Genomic DNA, 15191 nt, shown 5'->3' with positions numbered 1-15191 from the left:
ATTGCTGCACTGCCACAAGGCTGCGCCTTCCTCTTGCGACAGCTTTCACAGGTATCCTCCCTGATTTTTAACTTTCTCCACTCACTCACCTGAGCTAGGGTTGCCAACTTTCTAATCGCACAAAACTGAACACCCTTGCCCTGCCCCTTCTCCAAAGCCTGCCTCCGCTCACTCCATCCTCCCTCCCTCTGTCATTCACTTTCCCCCACCCTCACTCACTTTCACCAAGCTGGGGCAGGGAGTTGGGGTGAGGGCTCCAGGTGGGGGTGTGAGCTCTGGGGTGGGGCCAAAAATGAGGGGTTCAGGGTGTCGGAGGGGGCTCCAGGATGGGGCAGGGCACGGGGGTATGAGAGGGGGTGAGGGCTCCGGGTGGGAGTGCAGGCTCTGGGGTAGAGCCAGGATGAGGGGTTTGGGGTGTACGAGGGGGCTCCGGGCTGGGGCCAAGGGGTTCAGAGTGCAGGAGGAGACTCAGGGCTGGGACAGGGGGTTGGGGGTGCAGGCTCCAGGAGGGAATTTGGATGTGGGAGCTCAGGGCTGGGGGTTGGGGCGCAGGATGTGGTGCAGGGTGTGAGCTCTGAGAGGGAGTTTGGGTGTGGGAGGGGACTCAGAGCTGGGGCAGGGGGTTGGTGTCCAGGCTCCAGCCAGGCAGCACTTACCTTAGGCAGCTCCCAGAAGTGGTTGTCATGTCTGGCTCCTAGGCGGAGGGGCCAGGGTCTCTGCACGCTGCCTGCAGGCTCCACCCCCACAGCCTCCATTGGCCACGGTTCCCAGCCAATGGGAGCTGCAGAGCTGGCGCCTGGGGTGGAGGAAGTCCACAGAGTCCCTGTAGCTGCCCCTGCGCCTAGGAGCCGGATGTGCTGGCTGCTTCCAGGAGTTGCGTGGAGCCAGGGCAGGCAGGGAGCCTGCCCTAGGCCCACTGTACCACCAACCAGACTTTTAGCAGCCTGGTCAGCAGTGCTGACCAGAGCCACCAAGGTCCCTTTTTGAAAACTGGATGCCTGGCAACCCTACTCACCTCTCTGGCAGTTTGACAGAGGGGTCTCTCTTTTCTTCCCTTTACTCCTTTAGAGAGAGGGATTCACTCACTGTTGACATCATGTAGAGTGAGGACATAAACACAAAGAGCTATGCCTTAAACAGCAACCAGAGAACTTCCCAAGCAGGACATTCCTACATTTATTAAGCTCCCCGCTGCAATACATCCTGATAACTCTATAACTACTTGACATGTTCCATCACCTCAGCCTACACCTCTGCTTCCACCTAATCCTCAGGGGAAGGGACCAAGGTCGGGCTAATTCTCAGTCAAATAAGCTCACTACTTTGGTCTAACATGCAAAATGAATATAGTGATCTAACTCAGTAGCCACTTTCGCATGCAGAGTTCTTGAGCAGGCACTGACTTCAAAGGGAAATTTTCTGAGTCAGAACTGACGATGTGGCCTTAATAGTTTCTACACTATTGACTTTGCTTTCACATACTTTCTCCCACAATATAAACTTATTTAGTGACTGATTATCACTGGAAGCAAAGATGAACACTTTCCTTTCAGAATGACTACGACTATCATACTGAAATTTTCTTAATTTAGGGGATAAGTTAGTCTGGGGAGTCTAAGTATAACTGGTGACATGGAAACAAAGTAGGTGCATTAATGTGGCATACTGAGCTTTTCTTGAAATCTTAAAGAACTAAAGTCCTGTTTTACACCTACTTCACTTCACACATCCACCTTGTTGCAACCTATTTAGGTCTTACTTTGCACGGACCTGAAGAAATAAAGCCAAGCTGCCATAACATAAAATATTCATGATATAATTCCAGCCACTGTTCATACTGAAACAGCATCTTGTTCACCCTTTCCATTCTTCTGAGTACAATTGACAAACCATGCCCCATTGTGAGCCCCATTCTGTGTTCACTGAATGGGACCTGTGCATGTAGTGCTCCCACTTGTTTTTGTGTGTGCTTATAAATGCGTTTAATTTCTGTCCAAGAGAACTAGGTGTAATATCAAACTGCTGTTTCAGTATGATCAGTGGCTGCAATTTTATCTCGAACATTTTAAGAACAGGTAGCTCTCATACATTAAAACAGGTAGAAGTTGTGTTTGATCTTATTTTTTACCTAAAATTATTTTATTCTGAGTAAAAAAAATATTTCCTGCTTACTGCATTTGGCAGTCCCTCCAACTTAACTTTTTCCATTACAAGGCTGCTCTCTTTTCTTCATATTTCAATAGATCAACATTTTGGAGACAGAGCTAAATATGCTTTACTTAACTTAAATGTTTTTTTTTAGTTTTATGCTATTTATTTAAAAACAACATTATTTAATTTCTATAGGCAGGCTCATGCATAAAACTATATTGGCAAGAATAACTGAATTTTTCAAAGAAAAGAACTTAAGAGTAAATTGCACTGGACTGGGTAATCAATTATTATTGAATTTTGTGCTCCAGGCTAGTGTTTCTGTCAACAGAGATCCTTCAGACCCAGGTTTTCTACTTCAGCTTTAATGAATATGGTTGAAATCATGAATTGAAATGAAATAATGCAGAATAAACTCTTTGTTTTTCAACTCTGAAAGAGTCCACCTGCAGTTCATAATTAAAATACTACACTATAGCAAATACTTACAAAATTATATTAAAAACAAACACTTTTTCAATCCAAGTAAAATCCATCTCCCTAACAGAGAGTGAAACAATGTATAAATATTTAAAGTGTCATTGTGACATATATATAAAAATACATAAATTTGTAATAAACAACAAACCTTTATGATTTAAAATTGTCATTCTACCTATGTGTTATTTGTAACCAGGCATGCACTTTCCCCATAATTTTCTTAAGGATCCAGTGGTACAAACACTTACTGACATGAGTAACCCATTACAGTCAATGGGACTACTCGCGTGAGTGAAGTTACTCACATGCACAAGCATTTGGGGGATCAAGTCTTTAGCTATGCTATGGCAGCGCAGTTTAGCATATCCAAAGCAAGAATTTAAAAAAAGAAAAAAACCCTACCGATCTTCTAGATCATAAAAGAGTCATACAAACAGACCACTTAATTCAGATATTTTAACTTTTTGCATGGTAGTTTTTTTTTTAATCTTCATACGCATTTGGAGACACACTGAAGAACCTATTAAAATTACAGACTAAATATAAAGAGCTGAATTTGCAGATCAGAAGACTGTTTAAATTTCACTTCCTGTGCTTATTCTCTGTGTAGTTCACCATTTACATTTTTTGCCTTGGCCTTGAATTAAGACATTCCCAGCTGTCGCCTGGCAAGCCCAATGACAGGTCGTCTATACGTTTCAAACTCTGGACTCACCTGTCAAATCAATTAACTGTCATCTTTACACTTTGCTGAATACCACAGAAATTCAGTTCAATAAAAAAAATAGCAAAGACAGTCATGACGCTGACAGCTCACACTTCTTAAAACAAAAGCTCAGACACTGTAAATGAGAGAAAGCCCATAGTTTACAATCTACTTTTACATGTGTTGTTGAGGTTCAAATGCAAACCTATCCATTTACTATTTTCAATCAGTAAATAGAAAAATAAAAAACCTCAATTTATCAAGGAAGTGAGTGAGTGTGTATGGGATATGTTCAGCTTTTTTTCTCCGCAGACGAATGTTATGTGGCTGTAGGCGACAGACGTGCAGGAAAAATGCTGGCTGTTACTGTTTCTTGGGACAGGGATTCGTGTGGTTCCCTTGTCCCATACACCTAGTTTTACTGCACCTCAACTATTTGCTCCTGTACACACACACACACACACACACAAAGATTTATAATTCTTAATGCATAAAAATTATACTTGGGAAAAACAAGCAGGGTCATCCCGTTCCCCAAGGCCAAAAAATAATATTTTTAAAAATTGAAGTCAAACAATTACCTGCAATACAAAAAATAAAAAAGAAAAGTGACATACAGCAAGACAAATCTAGCTGAATCTAACATCAAAATGTATGTATTATCATCTTGGTATTCTGTTACTTTGCCATTTTCCCCACATTGTGATCTGTATTACATTAAACCAGACCTCCACCTTGTAAGTGCTGCAAACTGAAAGTATAGGCCTGGCAGGGAGATAAACAAGATAATTAGTGCTTCTCGGAAACTCACTATTTACCAACACCTCTCCTACGGTAATAAAAAAAGAACAATTCAGCATAGCTCATCCATTTATTTTAGTTTTCTGAATGCCTGAGAGTTACAGGGATTTTTTTTTTATTTTGGTTTTAGACATCATATGATGGCCGGTCACTTTAAAAAGCCAATTACAAATTAACAATGAATAGCAATTACAGATTAACACATTTTAACTTGTTAAATAATAGGTGATCATTAAAAATAAAATTATTCTTAGAAAAGTTTTTTTTTATAAGCTCTGCATTTTACACAGACAAACTATACTGCAAATTTGTACATAATTTGAAATTCCTCTTATTTGTGTGAATCCCATTTCCAGCTGGTGGTGTTATACATCTACCTATGGCTAGAAAGCTGTAACTGTTTTGTCTCCCATTACTAGTTATCAGATAAGACATGCCTCAATTTATCTTTAAATAAAAGATCACTAATCAAACTGCATTTGCTCCCATGCAAATCCACTAACAATTTGCCATAGTTAGTAAAAATACCAACGTAGTCAAACTATATTTAAGTAGCCCAGCAGCCATTACAGATAAATCTTTTCACACAAGACCCTGTAACACTATCTTAGTGAAATGTGGGAAATATATAGGGTTTACACGTTTCCTGGAAACACAGTATAAATGATTTTTCATACAACTGAATGGTGTCTTTTTTCACCACTTTTTTCTTATTAATACTGATGTAAATCTGAGTTATATTAATCATACTAACAGCACTAATGTAGAAATATGCTTAAGAGTCTAATAAAATTCACTGATTATCTGTTATTCAAGAAAATAATCCATCATGCCTGGAAAAGTGGTTGTAAAAAGTCCAATTATCTGTAAAACACAATGGACCACCAATCCTTTGGGCTGTAACTAGAATGACCTTCTACTGTTTTGCTCAGTCTCCGGAAACAATTTTTGTGACACACAATCTATCCTATGAAATCCACGAACCATTAAGGTTCTTTATAATAGGCTGACTTTAAAGGAGTAGTTGAAAAAGGCATTGTTTTCTAGCTGCCCAATAACACAAGCACAGATCAATTAATGAATTACAAATCAAACCCGACGTTGTTACTTTGAGGACCAATAGCAGTCTAAAAGAACAACTGGAAACCTTTCAATAGGCAAATCCTCTCACATTGCTGCCCCTCCCCCCCACACACACAGTTGCTTTCAACATACTGTCCATTATTCCATGCCTGAATAAAGTTATATTAAGACAAGGAAATTATCTTTAACTGTAACAAAAATAAGAAGGAAAAAAATCTTTACACTGATGTGTCAACAATATTTTTAAAGATTTTTGAGAAATGATTGAAAGTTTATGGAGAATCAAGAAAAGGTTCAACAGAATATCAGTATTCTAATCTCAAAAAGATTCTTTACAAAATTACTGTCCTTGCATTGAGGAGGTGTGGGGAAGAGTAAAGTTCATAAGAGGACCTCCAATAACACAAATGCTAGGAACTCTGAATAACTTTTGTGGATATCTTCCTGGGGCTGTGCTAGGCACAGCATGTCAGACTATCAAACTGTCACTATATCCAGAGGTGTTTCAAAGAGCCCAGTGATTCCACAATCCTACTACACATTCCACTGGATTTAATGATTAATGCACAGTTATAACCATTGGCCTCAACAGCTTTGGTCTCAATGTTTCAGAACTCACCCACCCCTCTCCCTTCAGCACTGAACCTAGCCTGCAATTAAAAGTAGTAAAACACTTGTATACTATTTACTGTATATTTTCTTGATTTGTAATATATTGTCAATCAATTTCTTTTGTAAACACAACTTACTACAAAAACTGATAGAACAGCAGAATTTTGGTAATGTATGTTATCCAGAGAATTTCATTGGTGTTTGTCAAATAACATTCAGCAAATGGTGTTTGACCAACTATAGGCCTAGATGAATACAGAGTGGGGAGGAGCGTTTTTGAACAAATTGGACCCCAGCTATTTCTCAATGCTATTTGGCCATCCCTTCACTTTTGGTATCAACTTTTTCCGTTTCCTAACATCTTTTCCTGTCATCTTCAGTTTCTTTCTCTTTTCATTTTTCCTCTCTCCCCCCAGCCTATTATCATTCTCTCTTCCCCCTTTACCTACATTCTACCTCCTTTCAACCTCTCCTCCTATATTTTCGCTCACCTCCCTCCAAAATTCACTTTTTTCTAAACTTATGCTACCAATCCCTCTCTTCCCTCTCTCATGCCTTTCTTGCCTCGAAAGCCCTGCCCCGATATATGAGTATCGGAAATTTTACCCAATACCTAAAAGCATGAGGACTAGAGCTACAAGCCACATTCTGCTACTAAAGATGCATCCAGTGTCCCGGGGCAACACCCAATTGAGAAACCAGTTCCATCCAGGTGCTTGTCCCTGAACTTGCTCAGCAGCTCTATCTTTTTTATCAGTATTTGGAAACTAAGTATCTGACAAAACTGAAGTACCTATGTTCACATCAATTCCTCGGTGACTGCTAGCTAGTAGAAATAAGGAGCGTATTTTGTCTCACACATTCTGTTTCCCAATTCTCACACCACAGCCTTCAGATTGCTACCAGAGTTGGTTGAGATTTCCACTACTTTACACCTCCTTCAGCAGCCAACAACCTACCTTCCTAATGAATATCAGCAGTGCCTACCTTTGCTGCTGCTCAGCATTCTCCTAGGCAGCAGCAGAGTGAAACTGATGTGATTCTTGTCTGTTTCACTGTTCCCCACAGTATTCTGATTGGTAGCAGTGACAATAGAAGCTGAAGCAAGGGAAAGCACTGCAAAAGCTCTAGAACTGTCAGTTTGCACTCAGGTCGCATGATCACATTTGAAATATTACTTTCAGAACCATAAGAGCTAGAACTTTTTCTAGTTTTAAATTGTTTTAAATGAAAGCTGAGATGCTGCATATATTGGCAGTAATTGTCCAAAAAGGCTTCCTTCTTACCCTCGACATACAGACTTTTCATAACACATTATAGAAATATGAAATTTTATATTTCATATTTCTTAGTCAAGAATTCTATATTCTTTCTATTACAAAAAACAGTACACTAAAAAAAAAATTAAGGTTGCAAAATTAAGTACACCAAGTTAGGAGAAGCCAGAATTAAGATGGACTCTTCAACCCTAATTTGTCCCTCCCCCCTTTGAACATATGCATTTCTGATACAGTTTTTAATTACATGATCACATACTTTTTCTAAATCACAGGACCTTGTCTCCGTCAATGACCAGGACTGAATGGATATTCAATATTTTGTTTTATTATTATTGTTCAATATGTGGCCCCCATGCCTTGCTTACTGCACACTATTCAAGTCCTGTTCTAAAGAGAGAATAATTAATTTCCTTATCAACTTCTCTATGGCTCTCATCATTGTAATATCTGAGTGTTTTATAAACAATTAATTTTCACAATACATCTCTGAGATTAGAGGCTATTATCATCCTCATGCTCCTGATGGGAAACTAAGGCAGAGAGCGATTAATGTCAAAGGGCTGCATTAATTTTGGGTGCCCCATTTGACATGCATAGGACCTGATTTTTTCAGAGTATATAGCATTATATAGCACTTTATATGTGCAAAGCACAGCTCCCATTGACCTCAGTTGCAGTTGTGAGTGCTCAGCACTCAGACAATGAGAATACACTATTAATGACCACTAGCAAAAAGTTTGTTTTGAAGATATATATACACTGCTATATGATGGCTGCACACGTAGGCATACCCAAGCTAGCTTTGATCGAGCTACTCACTAAAAATATACTCCTAGGAGAGTTCTGTGCCACTGTGTGCACACAGAATTCAGGTCCCAGGCAGATTTCTTTGCTTCCCTGCAGAAAAATGACTTCTAATAGTGAAGAAAAGGTAAGCCACAAGAGCAGTCACATCCCCCTCCCCAGCAGCATGAGCTAGCCACCCAAGTAACTTGGGTGGTTAATCTGTGCCGCTGCTGCTTCACTGCGATTTTTAGTGAAATAGCTCAATTAAAACTAACCAGATATGCCTACACGAGTTGCAACCACACCTCCCAAATACAGTGTAGACATACCCTATAAATGATTAGCCTAGCACCACATAGGAACTGGCAGAGGCAGGGACAGAATCCAGCTCTCTAGGGCAGTAATCAAGTGTCTTAACCATTCTTTCTCTTCCTGCAATTCTCTGCCTCATTCATACAGACATTCCAACTTCTGCAACAAATGAGGTAGGGCTTCTACAGACAACACCCTCCTTCACTACACAACCCCAATTAATCCCCAGAGCACAATATATCCTGTGCACTGAATAATGCAGGGTCCTGTGGGAAAAGATAGCATATAATCATGTAATTAAAGGATGTATCATAATGCATATGCAAATGGTTTCCTAACTTTTAGGTGCTTGACTTTGCAACCTTAATGTTTTAAGGTAGTTTTGTGTGTGTCATTTCCTACGTTTCTAAAAAAGGAAACTAAAAATCAGAAAATGTAATCACGTGGCACCATATGGACACCCAAATGGTTCATAAGCCAGACTGTAACATTTAGAGCTACAGCAGACTACTTCCACTTGAGCTCGTGGAGTAACTGACAGCAGTACTAGGTTGCTATCCTCTATGTGGACCTGCACTAGAGGGAGATGAGACACACACTTTGCCAGTGGAATCAGAATCACAGCATTAGAGAATCGTAGGACTGGAAGGGACCTCGAGCAGTCATCTAGTCCAGTCCCCTGCACTCATGGCAGGACTAAGTATTATCTATACCATACCTGACAGGTGTTTGTCTAACTTGCTCTTAAAAATCCCCAATGTTGGAGATTCCACAACCTCCCTAGGCAATTTATTTCAGTGCTTAACCACCCTGACAGTTTGGAAGTTTTCCTAATGTCCAACCTAAACCACCCTTGCTGCAATTTAAGCCCATTGCTTCTTGTCCTGTCCTCAGAGGTTAAGGAGAATAGTTTCTAGCCCTCCTGCTTATAGAGAAATGCTTCAAAATATGACAATAGTACTGTACTTTTACCTATATGGCCCACTTTATCATAGAATCTAAGTACCTCACAATCTTTAATATGTTTATTCTCACAGCAGCCTGTGACAGTGGTGCTCAAAACTTTTCCAGTAATGCCCCGCCTTAGCAGTAACGGAATCTGCCCATGCCCTCTTCCATTACTGCACAGCCAAGGCTTCCTCAGCAGTGGAGCCTGGGCTGAAGGCAGAGCTGGGGATGGGGTGGAGCTGGGGCTAGAGGCACAGATGGAATAAGGGCAGAGCTGGGCTGGCGCTGGAGAAAGGGCTGCGGTCGGAGCTGCAGCTGGGATCACAGCTGCTCTGGGGGCGGAGCAGGCAGCAGAGTGAAGCTGCAGCTGGGGTTGGAACTGGTCTGTGGGTGGAGCTCATGGGCTAGAAACTATTCTCCTTAACCTCTGAGGACAGGACAAGAAGCAATGGGCTTAAATTGCAGCAAGGGTGGTTTAGGTTGGACATTAGGAAAACTTCCAAACTGTCAGGGTGGTTAAGCACTGAAATAAATTGCCTTGGGAAGTTGTGGAATCTCCAACATGGGGGATTTTTAAGAGCAAGTTAGACAAGAGGATAGGAGGGTGGAGCTGGTCCTGGGGGCAGAGCAGGACTGCGGATTGAATGGGGTTGGAGGCTGAGCTAGTCTGTGGGTGGAGTGGGGCTGGAAGCATGCCGCTCTCTCCCTGCCCCCCGTGGGGGCTGGCCCTGGCCCTGCTGTCTACCCCCCTGAACATTCCTCTGTGCCCCGCTAGGAAGCATGCCCCACAGTTTGAGGGCCACTGCCCTATGAGTTAGGCAAGTACTATTATCCTCATTTACAGATAGAGATTGTTAGGAGGCTGTCATAAAAGGAAAAGGAGTACTTGTGGCACCTTAGAGACTAACCAATTTATTTGAGCATGAGCTTTCGTGATCTACAGCTCACTTCATCGGATGCATACCGTGGAAACTGCAGCAGACTTTATATACACACAGAGAATATGAAACAATACCTCCTCCCACCCCACTGTCCTGCTGGTAATAGCTTATCTAAAGTGATCATCAGGTTGGGCCATTTCCAGCACAAATCCAGGTTTTCTCACCCTCCACCCCCCCACACAAATTCACTCTCCTGCTGGTGATAGCCCATCCAAAGTGACAACTCTTTACACAATGTGCATGATAATCAAGTTGGGCCATTTCCAGCACAAATCCAGGTTCTCTCACCCCTTCACCCCCCCACACAAATTCACTCTCCTGCTGGTGATAGCCCATCCAAAGTGACAACTCTTTACACAATGTGCATGATAATCAAGTTGGGCCATTTCCTGCACAAATCCAGGTTCTCTCACCCCCTCACCCCCCTCCCAAAAACCACACACACAAACTCACTATCCTGCTGGTAACAGCTCATCCAAAGTGACCAATCTCCCTACAATAAGAAAAGGAGTACTTGTGGCACCTTAGAGACTAACCAATTTATTAGAGCATAAGCATCTGAGGAAGTGAGCTGTAGCTCACAAAAGCTTATGCTCTAATAAATTGGTTAGTCTCTAAGGTGCCACAAGTACTCCTTTTCTTTTTGCGAATACAGACTAACACGGCTGTTACTCTGAAACCTCTCCCTACAATGTGCATGATAATCAAGGTGGGCCATTTCCAGCACAAATCCAGGTTCTCTCACCCCCTCACCCCCCTCCCAAAAACCACACACACAAACTCACTATCCTGCTGGTAACAGCTCATCCAAAGTGACCACTCTCCCTATAATGTGCATGATAATCAAGGTGGGCCATTTCCAGCACAAATCCAGGTTTTCTCACACACACACACACCCCCATACACACACAAACTCGCTCTCCTGCTGGTAATAGCTCATCCAGGGAAAGTCTTAGAAACTTAGGAGTCTTTTTAAAAGATTCTGTAAAACATTTTCCATGTTCCAAACAGTAAAGAATTGTGGAGAAAATGTGCTATTTTATTTCTTCATTTATGTTTATCAAAATGTCTAGCCAAGAGGATTTTGTCTTCTGTTGTGCTCACAGATGTGTATGAATGTTTGAATAGTAACTACAGATGAATTATGTAGTTTAATTAAATATGAATTTATATAGAGTCCTTGCTTCAGCAATGCAGTTTTATAATACAATTTGGTCAGTGAGACACTGTAACATGTATAGTTCTCTGCAAGTAGGAAAACAATACTTCTTGTTAAAAGAACAGGAGGACTTGTGGCACCTTAGAGACTAACAAATTTAAGGTGCCACAAGTACGCCTGTTCTTTTTGCGGATACAGACTAACACAGCTGCTACTCTGAAACCTGTCAGTACTTCTGTTGTGCTAGGAGTAGAGTCAAGTCTTGAAGGTCACTTGGGGGAACAAAAGTGTAATCTTTCCTGTACTGCATGTTTAACAGAACTTTGGATTTATGCTATTATAGTTATTCTATATAGTTATTTAAAGGAGACTGGTTTATTTATGTAGTTTTAAGAAGCCTACAATGGTAACAGGCTGAGACATCAGTACTTCAATTTTTTGCACCAGCTATTGGAACTTCTTTCTGCTGACAATTAGGAATGTAGACTATCAGTACTATTGTTCTTTCTTTCACCCTCAATTCCAACCCTTGTTCCTTGTCTGTTAAAATAAAGATTTTCATATGCCTTAGCTCAAGAAACATATTTTTATAAGAAATGTCACCCTGTTGCTACTCTTCTCTTTAAATTACTTTGCTGCTATGACACTGCACATCTAATCATTTAGAATGGTGAGCGGCCAATGTGTTGCTACTGTCCAATATATTTACATCAGCTTTTTTCTGATAACCCAATTTCAAAGAAAGGAATTTAGAGATGTGGGCAGCCACTGAACTTTCTGTTTCCTGCGGTGAATGTGTAAGTGCAAGTATTTATCATCGATATGTGAACTTACATCATGCATATAAAATGACAGGATTATTTTTCTCTTTGGATACTCTGAATTGATTTTGACATTGAGTTATATGAACTAAAGTTAAGCTGATAGACACTTTACCTACTGCTTTTTATCTATTCTGCTACAGCCATCCCGCTCTGAAATTCTAAAGATTGAATGGATTTTTACTATTTTCTTCAATAGGGTACAACTGCCATGTATAGTACATTATCAAAAAGAATAGACAGCTGTTTGTCTTAAAAATATTTTGTCATTTACCTTATATAGACATTGTTTACCCACTAAAATATATTATAAGCAAAGCTGATAGTGCTATCTATATTTAAAGTTCTTCAATAATTTATATTACAGGATCTTGTTTTCATTCACTTAGAATATTGCCAAACTTAAAATGTTTTAGGCTGAAATTCTCCTTGTTGAGTGTCCGTCTCAGGCTTTTTGGGGTAAGTTTCAGTGAAAATGGTTAATCTGTTACAGACTGGGGGAGAATGTTTCTTTCCATGTGAAAAAATGCTTACAACCATTCCACTGAGACACTCTAGTGCCTCCATTCTTTGGCGACAGGGACTTGAGATTTGTTGGGGGGGGGGGGGGGGGGAATATCATCCTGATAGCAGGGATGTGCCTTTTGCTTTCCCCATGAAAAACAGTGCAAATTTGGCCAAATTATAAGCCTCTGTGGGGGGCGACACAGTTTGCACATGCCAAATTAATTCGTTGGCTAAACGATCTAAGGATGCCATTTGCCATCATGGGGCTGCAGAGGCACAGTGGATTTTCCCTATAATTATTGTTATGGGTTGTTGTGGGCCACACTGTTAACACCTGGCAAAGAAAATGAGACCAAGGAAGCCTGTCTCCCCTGTACTCTCACTGCTTTTTGGTGCTCAAGCAATGTGGAGGCAGAAGTGGCCTGATTGGATGCAGAGGTCTCAAGAGACAGACTTAAGGTGGGGGATGTGGCAGAGGAAGTAGATTGGGACAAGAAGCTTCAGGGAGGAAGAGTGGAATTGGGATCGGGGTGTGAGGTGGGGAGCAGAAAGATCAGATGAGGAGCCAGAGTCAGTGGGGACAGGGACTGACTGGAAAAGGAGATTGTGGGAGAAGGAGAAGAGGGAGATTGGGAGCTGGGATGGGGGAAGACTGGGACTTACATGGGGAGTCCTGAGGAATGACTTAATATTGGCTAGGCAAGGAGACTGGGACTGGAACAAGATGCTGCATGGGGGATGGCAGGATGTAGAATAGGAGAAGCTGATGGAGAGAAAAGACAGGATTGGTATAGGGACAGACACCATTACTCAGCAAATGTCTGTGAATTGGGAAGGGGTTGCAAGTGCTTTAGAAGACTGGATTAAAATTTGAAATTATCTGGACAAACTGGAGAAATGGTTTGAAGTAAATAGGATGAAATTCAATAAGGACAAATGCAAAGTACTCCACTTAGGAAGGAACAATCAGTTGCACAAATACAAAATGGGAAATGACTGCCTAGGAAGGAGTACTGGAGAAAGGGATCTGGGGGTCACAGTGGATCACAAGCTAAATATGAGTCAACAGTGTAACACTTGCAAAAAAAGTGAACATCATTCTGGGATTGTCTATTAGCAAGACACAAGAAGTAATTCTTCTGTTCTATTCTGCACTGATTAGGCCTCAACTGGAATACTGTGTCCAGTTCTGGGTGCCACATTTCAGGAAAGATGTGGACAAATTGGAGAAAGTCCAGAGAGGAGCAACAAAAATGATTAAAGGTCTAGAAAACATGACCTATGAGGGAAGATTGAAAAAATTGGGTTTGTTTAGTCTGGAGAAGAAGAGACTGAGAGGGGACATGATAACAGTTTTCAAGTACATAATAGGTTGTTACAAGGAGGAGGGAGAAAAAATATTTTTAAAAATGTAAGCTGAGATTCATTCAACTACTCACTTGACTCCAGACACTAGGACTTTAGGGGGAAAAAAATCAAGTACCACAAGACTTGTAATGAAATCACAAAAGTTGGCAATGCTGCTATTTGCATAATGAAAAATAGATACCTTAACCTCAATACATACAACCTGAGCTATCGATGTACAACCCCTTAATTATCACACAAAATGACAAAGTCAAACTTTTTAGAACCACAAACAAGACCAAAATAAAACAATGACAAACCCACCTATGTAATGCAAACAAGAATTCTTTACACCCTTCGTGAAATGAAGGTGGGAGAACCTTCCATGCAGGGAAGAACTAGGCTGTTTCTGACCACAGCCTGATTTTTAAAAAGTCCCTGATAATCCAAACTCCCAACAGAGTCAGGTGGGATTGGCCCATGGCAACTTGACCAGCAAGAGAGGCAGACAGCTACAGCTATCCAGAAACAGCACCAGCATCACTGCACCTCCCAGAAAGACACTTGCAAGGCAGTCTGACTTACAGTACATATACTGCACCATAGGTCACCACCACCATTATCATCATAACAGAACTCAGTAGCACTACCATAACTGCGAAGTTTTAGGCATTCCCTTTATTAAGTCTGTCTTGCAGTGCAAAGCAACACAATTTGGGCTTCCAGCACAACTTGGCAGTTAGAAGTAACTGCTTCCATTGAAGTCCAAGACAAAGTTCCCCCATTGAATTCTGTAGGAGCAGAGCGAGGTCGACACTGAGTGATTGAACATTTAATCTGTGAAGTTATACAAGTCAAAAAAACAGATCTGTAGTAGTTTGGGGTTCTTTCTTGTCATTGTTTAGCTTCATTTTTAAAGTAAACTAGTTCAGATTTTTTCCCTTTAATTTTATAATATAAAAAAACAAGATCTAAAGCATAACAAAAATGCTTTAATTCCTAGATATAGAGGTAATGTGTACTGATAACTCTAAACCAGTGTCTCAGTCTTTCCAGACAACTGTACCACTTTCAGGATTCTTCTGATTTGTCTTGCGTATCTCCAAGTTTCACCTCACTTAAAAACTATTTACTTATATAATCAGACATAAAAATACGAAAGGGACACAGTACTCTATTACTGCAAAATTGCTTAATTTCTTATTTTTAACATATAATTATAAAATAAATTGACTGGAATATAAATATTGTACTTAC

General features: G+C 40.8%; 1 protein-coding gene across 8 annotated transcripts in view; it reads right to left on the bottom strand.

Moving 5' to 3' along the window:
• Positions 1 to 15191, bottom strand: part of GRIP1 (glutamate receptor interacting protein 1) — a 556578-nt gene that overhangs the window by 343939 nt on the left and 197448 nt on the right. The window lies entirely within an intron of this gene.

This window comes from Lepidochelys kempii, chromosome 1 (genome assembly GCF_965140285.1).
Source record: "Lepidochelys kempii isolate rLepKem1 chromosome 1, rLepKem1.hap1, whole genome shotgun sequence".
NCBI classification, from domain to species: Eukaryota; Metazoa; Chordata; order Testudines; family Cheloniidae; genus Lepidochelys; species Lepidochelys kempii.
The sequence above is the reverse complement of the archived record's forward strand: the minus strand, read 5'-3'. Positions and strand labels throughout refer to the sequence as shown.